We start from the raw sequence: 14,102 nt of genomic DNA, 5'->3' as shown, positions 1-14,102 counted from the left end.
CTGGTTAGTGCTTTTGAGGTTCATATCGTTCTGAATCCAGTGATTATTGAGTATAGACGAATTTCGCGTCAAATGTTGGCAGTTCTCCGATTTGAATGAAATTTTCTGGACATTTAGATGTTGTCTCAGAATGCCACTTTGCATACTTTTTTTTCCAAAATTGATCTAGGCGGTCTTTTGAAAAGAACCGAACTTTTTTATGAAAATCAGTCAAATTCTTGAATAAAAATGCCGAAAAAAATTGTGTCTAGTGCAACACTGAAAAACTTTGACTTTAAAAATTTAAAATCGGTTTAGACAAAAGATAAAGATAGTTTTATTCGGAGATAGATGATTATATTCCATACCAACCAATTCAGGATGGGCACCTTTAAGGACAAAAAGTTAGTCCCTTTCAAAAGACGGTTCAGATCAATTTCGGAAAAATAAAGTAACAATGGATAAAAAAAACTCAGTTTGGGCACACGGAACCACCCGCGATCCCATTTCAACCAGAATATTAGTTGATTTTCTGAATTCGATTGGTTAAAATTTGGTACAACTAATCGATTGTTGTTTCAACTAAACTGTCATTTTTGTTTTTCGATTAGCAGAAACGATGGTTGAAACAACTAATTTAACTGTTTGAAAAAAAATGCTGTCAATTAGTGAGGACACATACATTTCAATTTCAACAAATATTTTAGTTGAAATAACTGGTGTTGTTATTGAAACAAAATTCTGTTAGTTGAAAAATAAATCGGTTTTATTTTTTCTAGACATTGCAAATAGATGAATCAACTCGAACGATGTTATTGATTTGCGAAAATAATCAAAATATACCTGACCTAAAATGAGTATTGAAAGATAATGCCTTCAAACGGGTGCACTGATAATTTTAGTCAATTTATTTAAGTTTGGGTGCAGCAACCGCTGGGAATTGGAATTTTGCGACGGCAATTCAAACGCGCCATTCAAACGCAGTGCGTTTTGTGTGTTTGAAACCCTTGGTTCCTGTTACTTTTATAAATTAAATTCATGTCAAAAAGCGTTTTATTGCTAATGCATGAACCTTCGGTATCAAACAGCTGGAAGTAAAACAGTCTACTGGAAGTAAATCAATGATCGAATTTGAAGCATAAAATTTTTGCGCATACCTAAAAGATTACGAGATGATCATTCATTAACATTTTCCAATTTGTCACCAAATCTTTTTCATCTTAAACAAGGTTAACTTTATCACAACACCGCTGTTAGATAAACACTTGTTATGGAGTCATAAATTTCTCAAATCAAATGAAAACAATTTCACCAAACGCTTTAACCATCGATGTTGTTTTTATTGACATTTTGAAGCGACGCGAACAGATTTCAACTAAAAAAGTTGTTACTTTCGCATTGCGATTATTGTTTTGCTTTCAATTGTCTCCGGCATTTGACAGCATTCAAAACAACATATTTTTCAACTACTTGAATATATGCAAATCAAAAACCATATTGGTTGAATCAAAAAGAAATTAGTTAAATCAACTATCGAAAAAATCAAAAACTGCGATATCGCAATTTTATGATCGAAGGGTTCTCCGTGCAAGAAATAGTTTTTGTTCGAAAAACTTATTTTTCTTTAAAAGTGTCCATCTTTCAATGTATGAACAGTTAGTACATAGATATCTATATTTGTACTTCAGGGGTTGATTTTGGAGGTTTCATGTATTCGGAAGAATTTTCTGCTTGGAATAGTCCGCTTCCTTTAATAAAGACTGTCCCAGAAAGTATGGACGCACTTTGATTTCGCTGTAAATAATTAACAAGTGTTAGATATTCAAATTTTATTCGATATACTGATAATATTAGACTACAACAACAGAATACTATTCTTAACATTTGCTTGTAGACTAGCTGACGCACCTTCTTGAGAACGTTCCTCATTAAATTCCGTACAGACTTCTTGGCGACAAGTTTTGACACTTTTTTTCCAATCTTTTTCGAACTGTTGAATGGTTTCGGCTGCCGAGGCACCCAAGTAGCAATGTAACTTATTGAACTTTCAAGAAGTTTTACAATTGATTTACAAATGTTATTTATGTTAGATATGTTCAGAAAGATTTTTAAATATTTTAAAATTGGTTGTGCAACTTATCACTGTTAAGTTTCACAATACTACCGAAAAATTACTGTAGAACAACTTTAAGTACATCTAAAACAATTGTGCAGTAAATCACCAACTTGTTAATGTTTCACTAGAAGCTCTGCAAAAAAAAAATTCACATCGTCATGTGAAATGGGAGTAAATATAACAATTGTGCAACTTATCAAAAACTCTCCAAACGGCTGTCATAATTGTACCGGACACAATATACTCGAAATTGCTTTAAATCTCTTGTGGAAGAAATTTGTCTAGTGAAATGATTGATGCTCTCCGCAAGGCAAAAAATGATTGGCCAAATTAATAACCTTGCTGTAAAAAATATGTTTCTGTTGAGTCCGCATAATTTTGGCTGCCTCATGAATTTTTAGGTCAGTGTGTGCAGTCGAAGTTGGGGGAATTTATTTATTTTCGTCAAGCAAATGTAGACTACATATAAATTGTTTACAATGTTCACTTACATACTACGCATTATTTCTACGACAAAGCTGAGATTTGATTTGATTTTTTGACATAGTAAGGTCAAGATGTTCGCAGTATTGATTGTAATGGCGCATTATTCGATTGACTGGACTGTATTTTGCATAATTTGTTCTAGTGTTTCTTTGTAAAAATAATTTCCTGGTTCGTAATTGACGGCTAGGTGTATAAAAATTTAGTTGCGATAATAAAGAAGGTGATTGAATGCGTTGAGAAATAATGTCGCTGATAAAATAAAGCATTGCAAGGTCGCGGCGTTCTTTAAGTGTTTGTATATTGATGAGCATGCAGCGTGCTTCATACGATGGTAGAGGAAATGCTGTCCAGTTTAATTTACGAAGTGCATATAAAAGAAATTGTTTTTGAATAGATTCGATGCGTTCTTCGTGAATAATATTATATGGATTCCATACTAGGCTGCAATATTCCAAAATAGGTCTGACATATGTAGTGTATAATAATTTTATTGTGTATGGGTCCTGAAAGTTATGACTGAAGCGTTTAATAAAGCCCAGCATGCTATTTGCTTTATTGATTATGGTATTGTAGTGTTCCACAAAAGTGAGCTTGGAGTCTAAGATTACGCCTAAATCTCTTACAATTTTACATTTTTCTACAAGTTGATTTCCTAGATGTATGTTTGTGGGTATAGTTTCATTTTTCCTACTGAAAGTTATTGAGTTACATTTTTTTACATTAAGTTGGAGTAGACTTTTGCAGCACCAAATGTAGAATAGATTGATTTCGTTCTGGAATATTACAGCGTCGTTGTTATTTTTTATTTCCATGAAGAGTTTCATGTCGTCTGCATATATAAGCACTTTCAGATTTTTGAGTATGAAGGAAATGTCGTTTATATGTAAAATGAAAAGGAGAGGCCCTAAGTGAGAACCCTGAGGTACGCCAGATGTTACATTAATTGGTTCAGACAGAATGTTTTGGAAGCGGACTACCTGTACACGATTCGTTAAGTATGATTTGAGCCATTCAAGAAGAGTATGTTTTATGCCATATTTTTGTAGTTTGTGTAGAAGTAAAGGTATGTCAATACGGTCGAAGGCTTTGCTAAAGTCAGTGTAAAGAGTTTCTACGTAGTTGCCGGCGTCCATTGCATTCAGAGTGAATTTGGTGTATTCATGTCTTTTGGGACGAAAGTGACATTTTAGGTAGTATACCATTCTACCGTTGGTTTCGAGTAGTGGCAAGAAGCAAGATCTGGCCAGAAGACAACAGGATCCTTGTGGCTTCGAATCATGGGTAGAAGACGTTTTTGTAAACGTTCCTTGATGTATATTTCGCTGTTCATTGAAGCAGTGGTGATGAAGGGTTTCGAAATCTTACGGTAGCTACAAATTGCTTGCCAGACCATAGCTTTCTTACCAAATTTTTCGACTTCAATCGATGTCTCGGACTGGTTTAACACTTGCCCTTCTCGCACCGTATATTATTGTGGTCCCGGCAAGGATTTGTAATCGAGTTTCACGTAGGTTTCGTCGTTCATGATTATGCAGTTCAAATTTTCAGCAAGAATCGTATTGTACAGCTTTCGAACCCTCGGCCTGATCGATGCTTCTTGTTTCGGACTACGTTTTGGTTGTTTCTGCTTCTTATAGGTTCGAAGATTCAAACGTTCTTTAGCACGACTTCGAAGTGCACACTTTTTTGGCTACATCCCGAACTGAAACCTCCTTCTTTTTCTCGAACGGTTTCAGTATACGTTTATCCAACTGAGGGTTAGCAGGACCTTTTTTTCGACTCGTTTTCGGTTTATTTACTCCTTCTATTTTTTCTATCTTTCTCAGTGACAGTTCGCGTTCTGTGCACCATCTGTACACAATTTTTCGACGTTGTTCTGCTGAAAGTCCACGTATTTCGAAACAAACTAATGAAAACGAATACACAACTGCACAAGTGGTTAGAGAAGAGTGTAAACAACAGGACGCAGCCATAAAAAATCACTGATTCTGAACCATTGCGAAATGGCAGCGGTTTTTGGTTGCTTCCATACTTTCTGGGACAGTCTTTACAATCGAAGTTGTCATTAATATACTAAACTTCGTCGATTATTCGGGGAGCGTTTGAACTATTTTTCTTCGGGTTAAATGCTAATTTTAAGACGCGTGCGTGAACTTTATAACCGTGCAGATATTTTTTTGCGACCGTGCTCAACTAGGACGGATGCCAATATAGTTTAGACTGAGAGGAGGATCCATCTGGTGTTTATTGGGTAGAGAGTAGATATCACTTCCGGAGAAACCTTCAACGAGTGAACACATTGTATCGTGTTAGTGCGGTGAAAATTTGAGTATTTCGCGAGAAAGAATAGATTTTCATCCTTACTTTGGTGACTCCACGTTGTCACATAGCGAGATTTTCACTTGTAGTTCAGTGAAAAGAAAGTCCACTAGGAATATAGCTAAGTCACTGTGCCATCAATCGGTGTCACCTCAAGTGAGGTGACGCCACCAGAAGTGGAGAAGAAGAGAGTAGATTTCGACATTACATTCGATTGATGACAATCGAGTGATATCTTGACATCCTTGCTCTCCCTAGAGTACTATCATTCTATAATTTTCATTGTCTGTTTCTTCAAAAATTGGTCTCTGGTTAGGAGAATATCGCAAAAAGGAAAAAAAAAATTATAAGTAATAAGCAGATCACATTATCTGCCCAGATAAATCCTGATAATTTCCTCGCCCACTAACACCACTCCTTTTCTGTGATACTTGTAATGATGCAGAGAATTCCTCGGTCATTAGTAGCAACAAGTGTTGAACTAATATTCCTTGCCGTCCCATATTGATCTGCATGGGCGTGGCCTTCCACGTTATTGATCGGTCCATGTTCTAAATCAGTTTAGGTTGCAACTTTCAACGACTTTCTAAGTAGCATGCATTTGATTCAATATGCAATTTCAACTAGTTTTTTCATCAATCACGGGAAACTCACGAGCGGTCAACTAAGCATAGTTTTATATGTATTGTTAACACTCAAGGGTGCAACAATTTTCAGAATGTCAATGAAGGAATGGAGGGTGCGCAAAAAATTTTTGCATGAGTACTCAAAGAATAAGGATTGAAAAAGAACCGGAATTCCATGATGTTTGGCATAATGAAACGGTTCAATAAACACCCGACTGTAGATCGGAAGAAAAAACCGTTGTTGGTGCATTTCAACGGAAACCGAACGCCTTAGTTTGAGATGTGTGTATGTATGTGTGAAGCCACCATTAGTTCAAGGCATTACCAGACTTGCAGGGAGAAACACTAAGCTTCTCCCACGTAACTCAGGCTGGCAATCTATTCCATCATCCAGTCATTCACTTGTAAGATACCATGATGCTTTCCCTGTCCCTCCCCGTTGTCGATATAATTGATCACAATACAATATAATATAATATAATATAACATAATATAATATAATATAATACAATATAATGTAATATAATATAATATAATACAATTATATTACAATATATTAGAATATATTGTAATATAATTAAATTCAATATATAATAAATGATGTAATAAAATACAGAATTATAAGTTGTAATATACTATGTTAAACATTGCACTTTAGGATGGGCTTGAACTTATACGCTATTTCGCACCCTCTCATTCTGCTACTAGGGACGTTAGATACCGAGTCGATACTTTAAGGTATCGATACTTTCTTTTAAGAATCGGGTTTTTTGGTATCGATATCACATCAGGGCGATACCGTTAGTATCGATACTTTTGGTCTCGATACTTATCGATACGATATCGCAACGGATTAAAGTCAATTCCCATTAGGACGGAAATATTCGGATTCGACGAAGCGCCAGGCTCGTGCATGGATTGGTATGACGTGGACTAGCCGTGGTTGAAATTCGTTCTCGACAAACTCACTTCGTCCCACAAGTACACTGAAAGAGAGTGAAATAAGCGAAGACCATCAACAAAACACGCACATAAAGGCCATACTCGCAGAGGATTCAATCATTTCAATTTTTCACACTGCACTCTTTCTCATTGTGCCTGTGGGACGACATGAGATTGTCGAGTACGAATTTTAACGACAGCTAGCCCACGTTCAATACATGCGCGAGCCTGGTGATTCCACTCCTTTCGTCCCTGGTCCCGTCGTAATAGCAATAGGAATTGTTTCTATTTCTTCGCGTTTTGCCTTCGGCTCATTAGTGCTTAAAGCAGTTTTTGCACAAACCAACAAAACTCCTAAATGTTCAATAGGAATTGGCTTTTAGTGTAGTATCCGTGTATCGACATGAAGGTTATGACATGAAAATTTTTGAGAAAATAAGTGAAATGTGACATTATCATGGCTTCAACACAAAGTGGCTTGCGGAAATTCTTTGACGCGGATCAAAAGTCACGAAAGGCGAAGTGCAATCTATGTGGCAAGAAATATACGTATACTGGTGGCACAACAAATTTATGGAAAAACCTTTCTGTACATCATAAAATAATGCCAATTTTATTTTATTTAGAAATGATTGCTGCGCAAGTATCAATGAATAGTTATAGGTATCGATACTTTATTGCCTTTTGATACCTTGCATCGATACCCAAAATTTTGGTATTCCGATACCCTAGGTATCGACACTTTACCTTCCGAGTACCATCCCTATCTGCTACTAACGTAGAAGGCGATAGAACCCAGTCGACGCCGTTCTATTGACCAAATGTCATCATAGACACACGGGGAGGTATGAGATAGGAACTTGTGAGGACTTAGTTATCTCACCAATCGACGACCCCGAACGCCTCAGTTTGAGATGTGGCTAACACATGGATCAATAAGTCCCGAGACTAACAATGGAAACAACATTTTTCTTGCAAAATTTTTTGATGTGGAACACATCTTTATTAGGGGTACAAATCAGAAACTCAAGAAAAACTACACGTAGAAATGTGGTCAGGTTTTAAACACTTACAGCTCAGTCTGTTTTGTATCAATTATTAATATTATTTCATCATTTGATAGGAAATATTTCTACGTATTGATTTGAATGTTCATAGCCATGTATTTTGAATTGTATATCATTGAAATGTTGATTAATAGCTAGCAGTGTCCTATTTTGTCTGAAAAAAATCTCCAGCATACCGGATTTCCCTGCCATAGTCGACGGTTTTGAAGGAGTAAGCGATGTATCAAAGAGAGAGCATCGCTCTGATTGGTCAATCGATGCAAAAGCGAAGCTGTTGGAAGCACGCGAATCTATAAATAGAAGCGAAATTAAAGCTAACGTTTCAGTCCTATTCTTAGCATGCTAGAGGTAGGTTGTTGCTAGACAGCAAGACAAAAACGTGCTATGAAACGATTTGAAGCTTCAAGGGCTGCTGCCAGTTGTTAGCGTAAAACCATGTCGCCCGCTGTGCGTATTATATTTCTCTTCATGCTCTCTCGTAAATGTGTAAAATGACTCTCGATGTGGCCGGGTGGCCAAGAAAGTTTTGATATTTTCGGTTACAAGTTTGACTACATCACATAAAATCCAATAAAGCTACCGCTTGTTTGGCAGCCTTGCTGAGCCGAGTTTATTTCTCTCTCATGTTTCGTTACGTTACCAGGCAGAAATGGTGCCGCCAGAGAAACGTACTTACAATTACAAAAATAACATTCACTTAATTTTTATCGCGACAACATATATGTTTTTATGCACTAATCGCATCTGAACTAAATTATTTAGATATTGTCAGGATAGATTTTTGATCCATGCTTTTGAAGGCGAGATATTCAATAAACAAGTTGAATGTTGCCGTTTTCAGCTTTGCAATTCTTCCTTCAGAAAAAAGAGTTTCCCGACCACTGAAGTCAATGAATCATTCTGAAATTTTCACAGAATAATCTAAACTAATTTTCTAAGAGATTGTCTGTTGGGTTTTTTTATATTCGTCATCGTTTCTGAAGAAAATCAGATTTGAAGCGTGAAAATAGCCCTTTAAAACGCCCTAAAACACACTGGCCTCAGCCCTTAATTGGTATACTCTGATCGTGTGTCATGTAAGCTCGGAATTCCATGTTATGTCGTTTCCCCATGAGAAATTGACAACTACCTCTGGATAAATTTTGAGTGCTTAAGATTAATTTCTAATTTATATTAGATGAACTCGATTGATAATGAGAAATAGTTTATCGCTTCAACCGAAATCGCAGAATGGTAGAGAAACTTAACGCTAAAAAACTGCTTGCATAAAAAACTTGAACACAAGCTTGGCGAGGAGAAGCTTAATTATCGAGATCGCAAGTATGTACAAAGATATAATTGCATATATTTGGGATAATGATGTAATTTCGTCGGTCATAAAACAAATGCAAATCAAGACAAATGATGTTCGGTGTTGGTTCGGATTGATTGAACTTTTTGATTGTAGATCATTAGAAATTTTGGTTGCCTTGTTCCACATCAACGGCTTGAACAACCCCATGGGGCTGATCCTTGTAGTTTTTAGTCATCAACATAATCACCTTTTAGGGTTATACAATGGTTCCAACGTTTTTTCAATTTTTCAATACCATGTTTATAAAAAAAATTATCTTTCGCTTCAAAATAAGCTTCAGTTTCAGCGATGACCTTCTTATTTGAGACAAATCTTTTTCCCTGGAACATTTTTTTAAGATCAGCAAAGAGCCAGTAGTCACTGGGGGCTAAATCTTACGAGTATGGGGGGTGGGGAAGCAGATCAAAGCCCAATTCGTTCAATTTCGCCATTGTTTTCATCGACTTGTGGCAGGGTGCATTGTCTTGATGAAAAAGGATTTTTGTTTCTGCATGTGCGGTCGTTTTTTGCGATTTCCTCCTTCAAACGCACCAGTAAGTCAATATAATAATCATTGTTGATCGATTTACCTTTTTCGAGGTAGTCAATGAAAATCACGCCATGCGTATCCCAAAAAACTGACGCCATGACTTTGCCAGCTGACTGCTGCGTTTTCGGACGCTTCGGACGGCTTTCGCCAGCTGTGCGCCACTCAGATGACTGCCGCTTCGACTCTGGAGTGAAGTGATGTATCCATGTTTCGTCCATGGTCACGTAACGACGCAAGAAATCTTTTTTGTTGCGAGTAAATAGCGATAAACTGCTTTCTGATTCATCGACTCATTGCTGTTTTGGTTCCATCGAAAGCAATCGCGGCACCCACTTGGAAAAAAAAACCTTTTATGCTCAATTTCTCATGAAGGATAGTAAATACACTTCCATATGATATCTGTGTCATCTCAGCAATCTCACGGAGCTTCACTTTACGATCTTTCATTATAATTTTTGTCACTTCACTCACATTTTCCAGTGTAACGGCTTCCACAGGTCTACCCGAGCGTTCCGCGTCATTTGTGTCGGTACGACCACGTTTAAACTCGGCGAACCACCGACAAATCGTTGCTTTTGATGGACAAGAGTCCGGATAACATTTTGCAATCAATTGTTTCGCTTGCACGGTGTTTTTACCCATTAAAAAAAATTAGAGGGTTGTATTCAAGTCACGACCGAGCACAATAACATTAAAAATGAAACGTTTCTAGGGTCTTCATAATAAATACAAAAATAAAGATGATAATGATGATGATCCACTAAACTTCACTACACTTCAAAGTTACTTGAAAGCTCAATTTTAGATACAAACAACCTAAAGATTTAAACCTGAACAAATGAAACTATTTTATTTTATGATGATAATTTTCGAGAAACGTACAAACTTATTAATTTGATTTGATTTATATCGTTTATTTATTACCATTATCAACCTAACAATGGTCGTTCACTGGGTGGACTTATTAAATTTATAAACAGATAATCGATCCAAGAGAAAGTTGTACCAGTAATCTCAATAATGGTGTAATTTTATTAATCCTTCAAAATCGTCGATAATCTTCGAAAAGTGTCGGTAAATATTATGGAAACAATACGAGGAAGAAAACATGTGAAACAGTCCCCATAAAATATTTAGTTACTTACATTGATGTTATTAACACATGAATGAACATTGTCATAGTTACAACGCGTGTAGCCATCAGACGCTTATTGTTTTGAAACAAATAATAATTGAACTGAAACTGGCGGTTAACCAAATTCCGCGAGGGTTCCTATTCAAACGATACATGTAAAATCGCAGGTAAATAGCAGTTTATCTTTGATAGTATATGATATTGCATCTAATTGTACTGTATATGTGAACCTGTGGAACTCAATTATACTACTAAAGCGAGGAGGCCGCTTTTAGATAAGTTTCAGAATTTAATTATGAATCTTTTGAAGCGTTTAATTCCTGGTAGGACAACAACTTGTTCAGTCACATTGTCACGTTTTGTTCGTATGGGAATTGAGATTTAAGTATGCAAAGCGATTCGTTGGCAAATTAAAACATTTTTAAGTTTACAATATTGAAGCTTTGGAATCATTTAAATTAGGAAAATCCATTAACAAATCATCGAGGAACAAGCGCTGCAAATTAGATCCGAAAAATCTATCGCCGATAATTCTAAATTGGCCTGATAGTTACCAGAGAATCAAACTAAAATAATCAATTCAAACCAATGGTATACAATTGAAATATTCAAATGATGTTGTTTCATAAGTTTAAATTAAATGTTTCCGAATCGATTGTTTGTTGAATTATATAAATCCATCACCAAATGACTGAGTTATAAGCGTTCAAAATTATGACAGAAAATATTACGCGATTAGTTTTGCATGTTTTAAATTGACTCCCAGCCTCGGGAAGCGAAGTGTAAGGCATTTTTAATGGCAAAATCGACCAAAAATTTGCTAAACACATGTGATATTTCAAGAGAATCGGTAACCACGCGGACTCGGTTCTTCAATAGCTAGATGATATATAAGATACTCAAACGAACACGGTGTTGCACGGACAATAGGAAATTTCACCAAGGCATAATGCAAAAGCTGAACGCATATAAAATCCAAGTGAACGCATATAAAATCCAGTCATCAGCTCACTGGACGAGCTACTTGTTTCATTCACAGTCAAACATCAACTAGGCAAAGAAATATTGTGCAGCCTATATTTATAGATTTCTCTTCATACTACGCAGAACGATGCGGTGTTTTTTATGCATGACGCAAAGCCTCCTATGCCGAACAAGAAGTTGACGTCATTTTGTACAACAGGGATTGGTGGATGAAAACATAGGTCGATTCCAACCATTTTTCAATAGTATGCTATTGAAATACTGAAGCGACGTCGTCATACATGTTTAAGTTAAAAGTTTCCGAATCGATTGGTTGTGAAATTATAACAATCCATCAACAAATGACCGAGTTATTAACGTTCAAAATTATGACACAAAAAGGTTACGCGACCATTTTTGAAACTTTAAATTGACACCCAACCCCATATAGTGAAGAGTAAGGCATTTTTAATGCCAAAACAATGTTTTATCAAAATACGAAACTCGGTTTTTTCCATTTTTTAAACAAACTACAAAACGACTTCACTACAACCTCAATAACTCAGCTGTTTCTGGTCGGATCGACTTAAAATTTTGACCCGCTTCAAACAAAGGTTAGTACTCTAGAAACACGTGGTTACTGGTTTACTACGAGCGCCATCTCTGCTTTAGTCTCGGAACTTATTGATCCATGTGTTAAAAATTTACATGTGAGTAAGAATTTCGTGTAGAATTCAAAAACTCGAGCTGGAATATGTACGTTTAAGGTTCAGAAGTTCCCCAACAGTGACGAAAACAACAAGAAGTCAACAAAACCACTCGGCTGCGTAATTGATGACGATATATTTGAGAAGGCGGACTTCAATCAGATTCCAGGAATCCTGTTCAGTTCCCGAGAAGTTCTTGATTTGACAAGCAATTTGTACTTGCGGAAACCGCATGCACCATAAATGGGCATTTTTATTTGGAAGAGTGTCTTTAAAAGCGGCTTCTCGTTCTCCTAAAACGACGGTCCTTCTGTCTTCTGGGTGGATTTGGCACCATGCCATTACACGAATGTGATGTGCTCGAGTGAAGTCGGTACTGCGCCTAATAGCAAATTACCGGACCATTTTGATGGAGCACTCTCTGAAACAACCTAAAGGAGTGAATAATGTAGAAGAAATGGAGAAAGCATGGGTTAACATGCCGAAAACGACAGATTCTGAGGTCGTGCCGAACCTTATGGCTAAGGTTAAGTTCGCTCATCCGGATATAAAGGCGAAATAAATTAAATGAGTGATGCCATAACTAATGGTGATAATCGGAAAACTCGTATTTTGAGAATGCGTATTTTAAACGGTATACACTTGAGCATTTTTATTAGTTATTAATTAGTTATTTTATACTCGTCTCGCCTGTTTTGTGGAACACAATGTGACACAATTTATGTAATTAGGATACCAGATTCGAGCAACATTCTCTTTCCGAGAATAAATTATTTAGTATCGAGATTAGAATTGCAGTGAATGGAAAAACGAAAATTAAACTTCGAGATAACAAAATGCTCAGAAGATTAATTAATGATACACGTCGAATATTAGAGTGCCAATTTTCAATTTGAATAATCACGAAAAGATTTTTCTATTGCCATCCATGTTTAAACACATTCACCGGTAAAAGCTTATCCTAATGCCCTTTGAATAATGAGCTGTCGTATTTCTGTTTCCAGATATACATCGGTGGGATCCGCTGACTATGATAATCAGGTAATTTGTCAAATAACTCTCCCGCCTATTTCCCCAACAGGTAGCTTACAACGCATTACGTTCTGCCGGGAAAATTGAAATGCAATCTTTGATTATGCTGTTGTTTTGAATATAAAATGATCTCTAGATTTGATTTGAGTGCAGCTTCTCCGCCAGGTTTAGAGATTCTCGGCAGTATTTCGTTACCCGCTTTTTACATTTATTCCTGCAATGGCGTTCTTTTTTTTTTCTCTGGTGCAATACAACAACGTTCATATCGTAACTGAGAGTGCCTTGAAACAGCAATCCAGTGTTGAAGTGTTGTTGTTTGTTATGCAATGAAAAATTTATTCAAATTTAAATTCATAACTTTTCTGCGAAGGTAAGTCCATTCCTAGAGCCACTACGACTGCGGACCGCTACAGGTACACAAATCCGTTGAGAACGGGAAAGTATTCTCTCGCCGCTTCTTTTCGTTGTTTATTCCGGTATTCATTAGCATCGGCTCGGGAAAATGTTATTTAGTTGTGCAGTTTATATTGATTACTGTTTAGATTTATACAAAAGATAATGGCTTTGGGAATGTTTTAATATTTTTCTAGGTAGAGGTAGGTTTAAGAACTTGAAATGATTTTATGTGTGTGTTTCATACAGTTACGTATAACTGTTTAAAATGTGAGTTGATAATGAAACGGTTCCAAATTTGCCGTATTCATACTACAGTAAATGAGATCTCAAGATTTCTGAAAAAAAATATGCACCTTTAGATGCAAGGGATACTAAAGGTGAACAAATATTAAAAACCTTCATCAACACAGTTAGATTCGCTGCAGAAAGTTACGATTTCTTAAGTATAATT

General features: G+C 36.3%; 1 protein-coding gene across 8 annotated transcripts in view; it reads left to right on the top strand.

Moving 5' to 3' along the window:
* The window catches only part of LOC131431035 (uncharacterized), a 256,155-nt gene that overhangs the window by 95,100 nt on the left and 146,953 nt on the right, over window positions 1-14,102 (top strand). For 2 of the 8 annotated variants that reach the window (XM_058596458.1, XM_058596450.1), the window contains exon 2: window positions 13,228-13,264. The exons of the other annotated variants lie outside the window; for them this stretch is intronic. The gene's annotated coding sequence lies outside the window, so the exon portion shown is untranslated. The remainder of the gene's footprint in view (window positions 1-13,227; window positions 13,265-14,102) is intronic. 8 annotated transcript variants of the gene reach the window in all.

The sequence above is a fragment of the Malaya genurostris genome, chromosome 2 (assembly GCF_030247185.1).
Source record: "Malaya genurostris strain Urasoe2022 chromosome 2, Malgen_1.1, whole genome shotgun sequence".
Lineage (NCBI taxonomy): Eukaryota > Metazoa > Arthropoda > Insecta > Diptera > Culicidae > Malaya > Malaya genurostris.
The sequence above is the reverse complement of the archived record's forward strand: the minus strand, read 5'-3'. Positions and strand labels throughout refer to the sequence as shown.